We start from the raw sequence: 12,351 nt of genomic DNA, 5'->3' as shown, positions 1-12,351 counted from the left end.
TCTGTTATGGAACAATCAGTCATGCTATAAAGGTAAAGCCTCCCTTGGAGCCAGGAGGACTGTTGTAAACATTTCGGGATGCCCAGTGAGTGTATCCTTAGAAGGATACTGTAAATAATTTGACAGGTGGTGGTAACAGTATAATGTTTATTTTATGAAACAAACAGTAAAGCTCACAATCTCTAATTAACTTTATGACATACACAATAATAATACAACACAGATGTAAGAAAGAAACACGTATCCAGACACTGTTTCGTACTTCAGACCAAACAGTAGACCTGGGATCATACCTTGATATACACTGGAGAGATCAGCCCCTGGAAATACTCCTCAGAGACAACTGACTCTCGTAATACCAACAGTAAACAGGGACTGGGGTCTGGTAAACTCTCGGACCCAACCAGTCATACACAAGAATAATTAATTGACAATAGTAACACCAAATCACAGAGAGTGGCTCCAGTAAACTCAACAGACACAACCAGCTATTAGTCCAGCACCTAACTCGTACTGCCTAACCTGATTTCTGGGTTTTCCTGGACCAACCACTACTACTGTTATTACTTCTCTGCCTAGCAAACGGAACCAAAACTGTATTACCCACTAGTCCTCCTGTTTCACTTTTAATGGTCACTTTCTTACCAGAGGTAAATTCCCTCACCCCTGTACATATACATAGGTACAGTAGAATAGCTATTGATTCCGCTGAGAAGTGTGCTGACCCTCTTCACAACTCCAACTATTTCAAAGTTACATCTTTCTTTAAGTGTTTTTAACTCCACCTTCCTTTGTCACAGAGATAACCCCCACCCTTCGCAGGCTGCTTTGCACAGAGAGAGAGATGGACAACTTCTGGACAGCCTTCCACAGCCTGCTTGTTTCTCAGCCTTGAGATAGGCGGGTGTCTAAGCCTGCAGCCTTTTCTTTCTGTGGTTCTTTGTTCTTACATCTATGCTCATTATCTCAGAGGAGTGAACAACTTCCCAGGAAAATATTAAATGTAATCAGAAGCTAACCTCAACTCATCCAGCAAAGCTACTTTTAACCATTTAACTATCAAACCTTCTGGAATATTCGGTTGCTGTTTGAAATGTACCAAGGCACCCTGAGGTGATAATCGGTATATTTCAACAATACTAGCTGATGGCAAGTGATACAGACAGTAAATTCCACGCTGTAAGTAATCATCATCAGTCACCGATGATTTGCTCAAAATGGTATGTGGAGAGGAGCATTGAGTTGGATGTCTCCTGGGAAAATTTCAGGCAAGATAGGTAATTCTTAGTCTGCATTACAACAATCTACCGTATTGTAACATTCTGGTCCCTGACCAGGACTGTTTTCCTCTTCCTTCATCACATCTCCCGCTTCCAACAATATCTCATACCTAATACAGCTAACACCCTTATCCACACATTTGTCATCTTCTGCCTTAATTTTTCCAATGCTCTCCTCACTAATCTCCATAGCTCCACCACTCATCAAATTTAATTAATTCAAAACTCCATGCCCCATACTAAACTCTGGACCTACATCACCCTGGTCCTTGTCAGGCTCCACTGGCTCCCTATTACAGAACGGAACAATTTCACAAATCATTTAATTCCCTGGCACCTCCCTAACTCTGACCTGCTTACTCCTCTAACCCCCCCCTTCGCTCAGCTGGCCTGTATGTCCCTCATCCCCTCTGCTCCACCATCTGTGGCATGTGTGGTCCACTACGCCCTGAGACTCATGAACTCTTTGACTCAATCTTTCCACCTTACCCCCTTTTTGTCTGTCTTCACGTCACACCTGAAAACCTTCGTCTTTGACCATGCTTCCAGGTACACTCCCTCCCCCACTCCTTTCCCTGGCTTGGGGTCAAACTCTACCACTGTTAAGGTCTTAGACACCTATATACATACAAGTTGTTGTTAGTATTTGGATTGCGTGAACTTAGATCATGTAAGGAAGAATGGATCTGAATGGATGAACAATAGACAGCTCGTAGAGAAGTGAATGTAATACCAACTTCCCGTGATTCAGAGCAAGGTACGTAGTTTGCACACAACATTATGATGGGAAGAAATGAGAGAACATAGTGAAGATCTTTCGAAGAAGGTTTAGCAAGGTATATATCTGGGCTGATGTCTGGCAAATGTGTTACGATCAAGTTTTATAGTTCTGTGGTCAGGTTGACCTTGTTGTGCGTATCGTAAAACCACCCAAGTATTATAGACGTTGGATTTCAGTGCTGACCTTGAAATCCAATGTTAGAAATATGAGATAAGAGAAATGATTAGATAAACTAGGACTCTTCAGCTTCTTTAAGAAACTAAAGGCATAAAGATAATAAACCGATACACTAAAGCAGTGTGACAAACCCTCACAGGTTTAGGGTTATGAAGGGCAATTTTGGACCAATATCAGAAAATATTGTGTAATCAATACGCAAAGTGAAAAAAAGTCCATAGCAAAAATTAGTTTAAGCAATTAAGTAGAAAAAATATTGAAACTAATCCTTCAATGGGTTCAAGTTTAAAATAATTTTATGGTGAAATGGGATGAGAAGAATTATCTGGATTAGGTTTTTAGTTATGAAACCATTTTCTCTCCAGATAGCTTCTTTAATGAATAAAAAGTTCCTGAAAATGAGATTATTTTAGTGTAATTATGTTTAAGAATTACAAGAATGATTTTTAAAAAATTAACTATTTCAAAGTATGTATTTAAAATTCCAGTACTTTAATTCACAGCCACTAAAACATTTAAAGATTTTATTAGCATTTTAATAAGACAATCTCAAAACGTTTTAGAATTTCTTTGTTTCAGTCAAACAATTGTACCCACTGCTAAACGAATATATTTTAGACTATATTGCAATAAATTGTTCAGAGATGAAAATAATTGCTGCTCGATTCAAGTGCACAACTAAAGGAGAATTTAATCTTGATAAACCGATTGGCTCAGTTCAACTTTTAAAGTATGATACCAGTCCTCTGCTATTCGTTTTCTCCATGTGTTCTCCAAATACATATATATATTTATTTTCTGCATGAAATTAAGCCCTGTCAAAAAAGGAATGGAACATACTGTGAGTTGCATAACAGAAAATAGTTATGGTTCTGCTAGGAGCAGGAAAATCTTATGGGAATTCTGCTTATGCTCTGCTGTGAAAAACAATTGCAAGGAGGAAAACATAAACAGCTAGGATGCCTCACCATGATGTTTTTTATCCCTCCTGATGGGAAAGAGATAGAAGTCCAATTGGCATCTCCCCAGAAGGCCTTCTTATGATTAGGAGCTCACTGGGGTTTGGAAACAATAGGTGAGAAATTCCACCTGCGTCTAAATTTACTCCATTGATATAACGTTTTAGATCATCCAGAATTGCTTGAACTCCGTCTTTAACTCATTCTTGTTTCTTTATGGGTTTTAAAAATGTACAAAAAGTAGCTTCAAAATTAAGACTGAATTTAATAATCCTTGCATTTGAATTTAACAACTTGTCCAACACTAAAATGCTCTAAAACGTTAATCAAGTAAATCTAGACCCAAATAGAATATCTCCCCACTGCATTTGAACAAAAATGTGCTAAGCCACATTTTGTCTAAACTAGCATCAACACACGGAAATGGTTTGGGAAACAAAACCCAAATCATTTTCAAATGCCCAAATACTGAAACATTGTCCAATGGAGATGGCTTCACAGCCAAATGTGTTCTGACACATTTCAATATTTTTCCTCGGAGATTCGTGAAAATGCATTTTAAAAAAATCTGATTTACAACTGCCTGGCAGTCTTGTGGATATGAATTTGTGAAGATGACTAAACACATATTTATTTTGCATAACTGCCTTCAGTCCAGCAGGAGTCTTTGCTCTGTGCGAGTGTTCAGGCAGTGAGGACTTTAATGTCACATTAAGCTCTTCAGAAAATTTTCTAAACAAACATTTGTTGGAACCTGAAGACAAATTGCAATTGTTACATTATCAGAAATAAATACTGGGACAGAATTACCAAAGAGAGCAATAGGAGCTTCTGATAGTGAATTTGAATGAAATTGGTGCTGGATTCCTTTTGCCGTGGCAAACTCAATTTGGTTACATCTCTTCATTTCCGTTTGTTAACTCATTTATTTCACATCCAAGCAAATCATCTGCTGGATGATAATAATAATAATAATCCTTGTATTTCACATAGCGCTTTCACATCAGGAGGACATCTCAAAGCGCTTCATAGGATTTACTGCAAAGTGTAGTGACTATTTTTGTACGCAAACATGGCAGCGAATGTGTGAAGGGCTTCGAGAGCATTCGTTTTATGTGCAACCACTATGAAAGTACAAGCTGATGTTGCCCTCTAAGCTAAAATAACTTGTTGACCAGTGCTCCTTGTGCCTCTGTCATTTCCTAACAGCACTATTAGCACCATTGTATTACAACAAAATACAACAAAATTACATTTGTATAATGCCCTTCATGTCGGGAGGTCATCCCAATATTAACACTGACACTGTATTTTAAATTGTGAACTGCAGCACCAGATAAACGATGCAGGATGGAATTTTGTGAAAGTAACATTTTCTCTTCAGCCAAAGTTATTTCATTGATGAACTTATCTTCCAGCTTGCAGTGTTAATGTTGAGCATCATTTTAAAAACAATGAGAGTCCACACAACAATGGCAATCATCTGCCTTAACCGAAAAGTACATTCTGAATTGCGCAATATTTTAAACTTGAAGAATGGGTCCCAGTAAGTCTTAAGATGATAATTTAAGATTAATTTTACATAGAGGAGAGCAATAATGGCATCGGTTGCCTATTTTCTTGTCAGACTGCTGCAGACAGTCGGAGGTGAGAGATTACTGTGCCCTAAGGATTATCCAGGAGGTAATTATCTGGAAAGAAGCAGTATACTGCCATATTTAGAGCTTTATTACTAAATCACTCCCTGCGGCACTTATTACCACAGCTTTACAGTGGTCATGATTGGGGAGGGTACACAGGGTGTTGGTGACTTTTTGCATTTCTGCTTTCTTGTTGGATGGCCCCTGATATGTGATGATTTGTCATTTGGACCTTCGAAGCTTCTATATCTTTCTCTCTGAGGCTGTTTTTATTTCTTAAATCTATGCCACCTTCTCAGCGTGTCAGCATTTTTTAATGGTGCTGTTTCCCTCAAGTCAAGCTTCTTTTTATAATGCTGAAAGATTAGCTCCCATTTCCCCTGCACTCACATTGCACTGTACCTCTCCAACCCCGAAGCCTTGCTTTGTTGTTGTCTGTCGCTCCAGGGTAAATTGTGTGCAAAGCTTCAAAGTTATTGGTATCCAAGTGCTATTTCAAAGTGCTGAAGGCACTAAAATATTTATTTTAATAAGGTTGTTGATAAGAACACTTAAAGCAATGTTTTCTATTGTTTTGTTGCTTTCCTTCTGCTCTCCCATCTCAAATTTCTCTTGTCCTGTGTTGAAGGTGATGATTCATTTTTCATTGAAGTTCCAGCTGCCGTATGCTTTCTGGAAATTTCTACAGATGCCTAGTCTTTGTTTGTCACCTAAAGAAAGTTCTGCTGATAGGCTATTTTACCACAGGTGCTTTAAAATCTGAGCCCTGTCCTCAACGGAGTCCCGTAGCTCAGTGGTTAGGGCACTCGCTTTGGAAGCGAGACACCTGGGTTCAATTTCAGGCAGGGCGAAACCTTGGGCAAGTTTCCTTACTCCACACGCCTAATAATAATCCCTCCAAAACAAAAAAACACTAACAAATTGGTCATTTTCAATCCACGACTGTTTGCAGGACACAACTGTGCACAATTGGCTGCCGCGTTTCGCCCACAAATATACATTCAATTCACTTTGCAGTCTATTCTGTGAAGTGCTTTGAGACGTTGAGAAGACGTGAAAAGCGCTATATCAAATGCAAGGAATATTATTATTATCCAATTTCTACACATTCATTTGTATTGAGGGCTAATTTGTAAGATTCACGAAAGGACTTGTAAATGTGGAATCGCGAACATGTTGCAGGTCGACCCTATGGAACTCTGATCGGACACCAATCTCAGTTCCCATGTCCGTGAAATTGGTGTCCGGAAAGAATTCCAGGCCATTGGCTGCCACACATTGGGGTTTATTATGAATCCTTCAGTGAATTTCGTAAATCAAACCCTAGTGGAACACAATGAAATCCTTAAGACCACTGGACGGGCCCTAGGGTTACTTCCTTCTCATTGGCTTTATGTCAACTCACTGTCTGTTTTTTTTTAACTCAGGGGAATATTGTTATTATTCCACTGTACATGAACTTGTCAACATACAAAAAATGACATTTTTAGGTCTTTGCCAGTAGAGAAATAACATGCTCTTCAAAGTCTATTTTGATTTGTATTTATGAACATAATTAACTTCTAGTGTAAAGGAAGAGATTATTGTTTGCTTAACAAAGTTCCACTGGGCAATTGTGTGCTCTGTTTAGTAGGAAATCAATGTGACTTACTGAGACTAAAGACAATATGCTGAATTGTTTTTAATATAAAACTGAGAACCCATCAGCTTGTCAAATATTATAGTGAACAAATGCTGTGTTCCTGGTTTGCTAATAACTTATTTTCTTGTGTTTGCCCAAAAATCATCGATTAACGTTAGTAAATTCAAATATAGTAAGAGGCCAGTGTATTATCTTTCAAGTAAGGAAACAGCTAAGATTCTTGCTAATTGTTGCAACCTTTGAATACTCATTAATTTCTTAAATCCCGTATTTTTATTTCAACGGCTATACAGTTTTAAAATTGCTATGTTAAATGCGTCACTTTTCTTCGCAACAAATATGTCAGTCTTCAAAGGACTGTAAGACTGCATGTCTATTACAGGAAATAGCAGCAACGACAGAAGAGCTAATTCAACTCAAATCAGTTGATAGGAGAAGAGAGGAATTGAATGTGGCAGAGAAGCATCAGGATTGTTAAAACTATGAAAAAACAGATTAATGGTGATAGGGACAGATGGTGCAAAATCAAAGGAAGGAAAATGGATTTGATCAACAATAACTTGAATTTACACAGTGCCTTTCATGTGGGTAGCGTCCCAGAACGCTTCAAGGAACAAGGGCAGAAAGGAATGTACAATAGATTCAATCATGCACTGGAGCAGGGAGAAAGATAGAAAGGGAGAAAGATAACTATGGTGAGAAGATGCCAATGGAAACAATAAAATAAAGAATGGTAATTTATGCTATTATATCACCAAACATTAGAACATTCAAGGATACACTTGGGAGGGGATTGTTTTGTCCTACTTAAGCTCTCTGTACACATAAGAAATTAACTGTTAATTACACATAAACTGTTGAGTGGCCTTCTTCTTAATAAACAGTTCCACAATTTACCGTTTCAATGATAAATCTCATTATACCTTGAATCTGAAAATCCCCTGAGCTGTACCATTGTATTGCCACTGTGGTAATGGGACCAGTGATAGAAGGGTTTTCAACAAAATGGAACTGAATGAAAATTAACATACCATGAGTAGCACAATAATCTGATTTGCTGTATGAAATGGGTGTTTGAAGAGGACCAATTTTATATAAATGTCTGTACATCTGTGGAAGTGAAAACATTACTATTTTTTGTCCATAGATATATTAGTAGTAAATAGAAACAATTTTTATGTATGCTTTTGAAAATGATAAGTGACCGGAACCAGAATATTTTCCATTTTAGAAAAAAACTTGACACTGATAATTTACTTGTCAGATATGGAATGATAATTTCGAAAACTGAGTATCTCTTCAATTAAATTTGACATTTTTGCTAAATAAGCATTGTGGAAGAACATTTCTTGGAAGTGCAGTTTGGATTTTTGACACTCTACATCCAGAAATTTCTGTGAGCCAGTCTGTCATATGTTATAATAGGTTTATGTCCAGTGCTTAAGACAGATGGATTCTATTTCATGTGTGACCTTTAGCAGCCAACAGAGAAATGAGTCCTTGGTATCCAGACCATTGAACAACATTGCAGAAAAAAATGAACTTATATTACCTTTACATGCTGAAATACTTCAGTTTCTATTACTGTTCTATTACAAACATAAGTTTTGTTTTTATTTAATTACCTGCAGATTGATCATTTTTTTAATGCAAATAATTCTGTTCAATATTTCTTAAAATGTTTAAATTCAATCCAACTACTGGATCTAGTTTAAAACACCAACGTAGGTATATTTGTATTGATTACATTCATACCAAAAGCTAATGAATAATTAGCCTTAAGGTTTAAGATTGTGTGGAAGTGTAGGAAAAAAATAAATTGTCTTAATTTGGAAGCTGGTCTTCTAAGAAATGTGAAAAACTGTCTTTGAAGAATAAGACTGCATTGAAGAATGTTCTACAATTTTATGCTGTTTTAGCTATTAATACTAATTGGTCTTACAGGGAAAGACAAGGTGGAATTTTGGGTCACAAGTTGCTTCATAATGTAAAAGTTGCATCTTATTTTGGGAGAATGAAAGGAAGTGGCTCCAAAAGATTCCCAAATGATGCACCCACTAAAAGAGAATGAGAAAATTTTTCTCCGGGTGTCACTAATAGGGTTGATTTTAACGGCGAATATTGAATCAGGATCTATCTATAGCGTTACTGTTACAGTGAAAGTGCCATTGAGGGTGAGAAATGCAGCACACTGTAGGATGCAGAGGAACGCCCTTTCCCTGACTTTGTTAAAATGGTTTTCACCCAGAAGCATTGCAGTCATTGAGCTGACCCCACTTCTGAACGTACCTCCTGTTTCGGACCCCTGACTTTCCAGCACCTTGGGATGTTCTCCCGACTCGTGGAGTCCTGTAGCTCAGTGGTTAGAGCACTCGCTTTGCAAGTGAGAGACCTGAGTTCAATTCCAGGCAGAGGGCGAAACCTTGGACAAGTTTCCTTACTCCACACGCCTAATAATAATCCCTCCAAAAACAATAATAAATTGGTCATTTTCAATCTACGACTGTTTGTGGGACATTGCTGTGCGCAATTGGCTGCTGCGTTCGCCCACAAATATACAGTCAATTCACTTTACAGTGTGTTCTGTGAAGCGCTTTGGGACGTCCTCCCGACGTGAAAAGCGTTACATCAAATGCAAGGATTATTATTATTATTGAAAGGCGCTCTATAAATGTAATTTTGTTGTTGTTGTTGTCCTGTGTGATTCATATCAGAAAGCTATATAATACTGGTGTGAGTCAGCCCACTCTTTACTGCTGTCTGAGTTCAAAGTTAGGGTCCTTTTTTATTCTGTTTTATTTATGAGTGTTCTTAATAAAAAAAACAATTGCTATGTCATTTATTTTGAATGGCATTTATTATCTGAGGTAAACCAGTGGCATAATTCATGTGATGCCCTTTGTCAGCTTAAAGGAAATTTGGTGTGTGAACGGTTGATTAACTTCACAGCAATTCCACCTGATGTTTTACAATACTGTTAAGTACGGCACACTGGGATTGATTTTACAGAATCTTGAATCATAAGTAATTTGTGTATTATCCACCCTAGTTTCCTGATGATGTCCCCGATGAATTTCAGATTCTAAAGTATTAATATGCTTACTGTAATAGTTTTTTCCTGAGATCAGCTCAGTTTCATTTAAAAACTCTGATATTGCGTTAGGATCCATAAAACTAAGTGTAGCTTTAACACTGCCTCAGCTGGGATTTCAGTACTGTATGTATTATCAAATCGAGCCTCTATTTACAGTGAATAAGCAGAGTCACTTCTGGCTGGGAATTTGTCTGGTTTATCATCTGTGTTTCAGAATAGGATTTTTTTTTTTGCTCATCTTTTCGTGAAAGCAACAACATAATACTGCAGGGACATAATGAACATAAGCTGTTGACAACAAAAAAGAAATGTTGTGGCAGATCCGATTTTCTCTTGAATAGTATAAATTATTTTACTGTTGCAATGAACATTGTTTTTTTTCTGAGATACAGCACTGAGTTTGCCATCCTTCTCCGTCAGATTGCCCCCGAAACTATAATAATAATCCTTGCATTTGATATAGCGTCTTATCACATCTTCGAGACGTCTCAAAGCGCTTCACAGAATACACTACAATGGATAGAGCCTGCATTTTATGTCATGGTATTGAAGTGCATTTTCACCCAATACAGTGATGTTGTACGATAAATATTTACAGGACAGAATTTTGGGGGTGGTGGTCACAGTATAGTTCCACAACTTTTTTTTTGAGATACTTTAGAATTCATCCTGCATAGTAACTTGAGTATATGGATTGAGTTACCATGAAATCATACTTAATAGCTTATACTCTTATTTTGACCTATGTCCAAGTAGGTTCTTGGCAATTATTTCAGCTGTGAATAATATAAACTTTGGAACACTTGTTATTAGTCCCTTAAATATTCTCTTAAAATAGCCAGAATTGGCTCAGTTCCTCTCCCAATTAATATAAACACTATTTTGTTAACAGTGCCAACAATTGCGTCTAACCAATAGGTTAGATTGTTAGTAACTTATGAAATTGCTGAAAATGAGAACCCCAGCACGTGTCTGTCTCAATCAAGTAGCAATATCTCCCTTTCCCGAACTACACACACAAGCTCATATACATATCTTTCCCTTTGCTGGTAAATCACTCTGAATAATGGAAATTTTAACTTTGGGTTCAAAAAGATCCCGGTCCAAATTCAGCTGAATCCCATAAACGTTTAACATTTTTCTCCCCAAAACTAAAAACAAAGCAGTGTTTGGATAATTGGGCCCACAAATTATACAGTACACATAGCTCTGGAATGCTACCTGTGTGAGGGGCATAATATAAATGCATGTTGTTGTTGTAGTCAATTCACTTCAAAGTATGCTCTGTGAAGCATCTTGAGATGTCTTGAAGAAGTGATAAAGAGCTATCGAATTCAAGGATTATTATTATTAATTTCAATTGTTCAATTTACATTTTTGACAGTGCGCTGGGCATTCTATCCAAGATATAGCACTAAGTTCAAGTTCGCCAGCATTGACTCAACTCCACTGTTGCATTAATGCTGCTGTGTGTCACTCTTTGCTCTCCCGAGACAGTACGATTTGGCTCTTTGGCTGCTTCTGTGCCCTCACTCTATAATTTGGCCATTTTTAATGCCCTTTTGAAGTGGTTCTCAGTACTAGAGGTTCTACTGTACATTATTAAACAAATAGGGTCAAAGGTTTCGATTACTGTTATTCCTTGCTCCACCTCTCAAATAATTCAGTTTGGTTTGTTTGATATTTCTGAGCAATAAAAGTAATTTTCCAATTTATATTCTGTGTGTGTGGTAATTTCATATGGATTTTATTGAAGTCAGTATTGAAATACTTTGTCAGTAAAGGTTATCTTTATTCATGTGTCCCAAAGCAATAACTGCTTCCACTCTCCACAGAAAACAAAACAGCCATCTTCCTTTGACAGTGTCATATTTAAGCCTTACAATGCTACTGCATTTTTTCATCATGGATGTAATTTGCATATCGTGCTTAAAGTGAAACCATACAAATGGCATGATTCAGCATTGAGGATTCCATTTGAAATGATACGTGTAAATGTATAAATGGAATGCAACATCTAACTGGAAGTGAATACAATGGAGTCGTGAGTATATTATGGCCTGGTTCATGCAATTAAATTACAGTTACTAATAATAATCCTTGTATTTGATATAGTGCCTTAATTTATCGTCAAGATGTTTCAAAAGCTTCAGTGGAATTTACTGTGAAATGTAGTGACCATGTATTTGTAGGAAAATGAAGCATCAAATTCTTTTTGAATAGTGTCATAGGATCGTTAAAATCCATCTCAACAGGCAGACAGAACTTTGGTTTAGCATCTCATCAGATGATGGCATCTCTGACAATCCATTGCTCCCCCAACAATGTATTATTGTTAACTATCAATATAATTCTGGCTCAATTGAATTACATATTTTACCAGATTCAGTATCATCTCTCCAATGTTAAAATGCTTGGGCAAAGGTTTATCGCTGACATTTTATAAGTGGAATCTAAATTCAACAGTCGAATGAACCCAGTTCCTTTGTACGTTTTAGTTGCAACATAAACGTAAGACCTTCTGGGCAGCAGAATGTTCAGCCGTCTGCAGACAATACCATTTCCTATCAGCAGAGCAAGGCGCAGAAGCACTTTGCAATATTGAAGAATGAAAAGCCTCTTTGGGAAGGGGGGAGGGGGGAGAACAGAATGCCAGCCCAGAGAATATGAAAGCACCATCAATAATACAGGGACACTTTCAATCTATCAGAATCACAATTTACACATTGAGAAATTCACTGAAGGTCCAAATACTCCTTGGAGTTGTTCAGTGTATGT

This window comes from Callorhinchus milii, unplaced genomic scaffold (genome assembly GCF_018977255.1).
Source record: "Callorhinchus milii isolate IMCB2004 unplaced genomic scaffold, IMCB_Cmil_1.0 Scaffold26, whole genome shotgun sequence".
In the NCBI taxonomy this organism is placed as follows: Eukaryota; Metazoa; Chordata; class Chondrichthyes; order Chimaeriformes; family Callorhinchidae; genus Callorhinchus; species Callorhinchus milii.
This window is presented reverse-complemented; position numbering follows the sequence as displayed.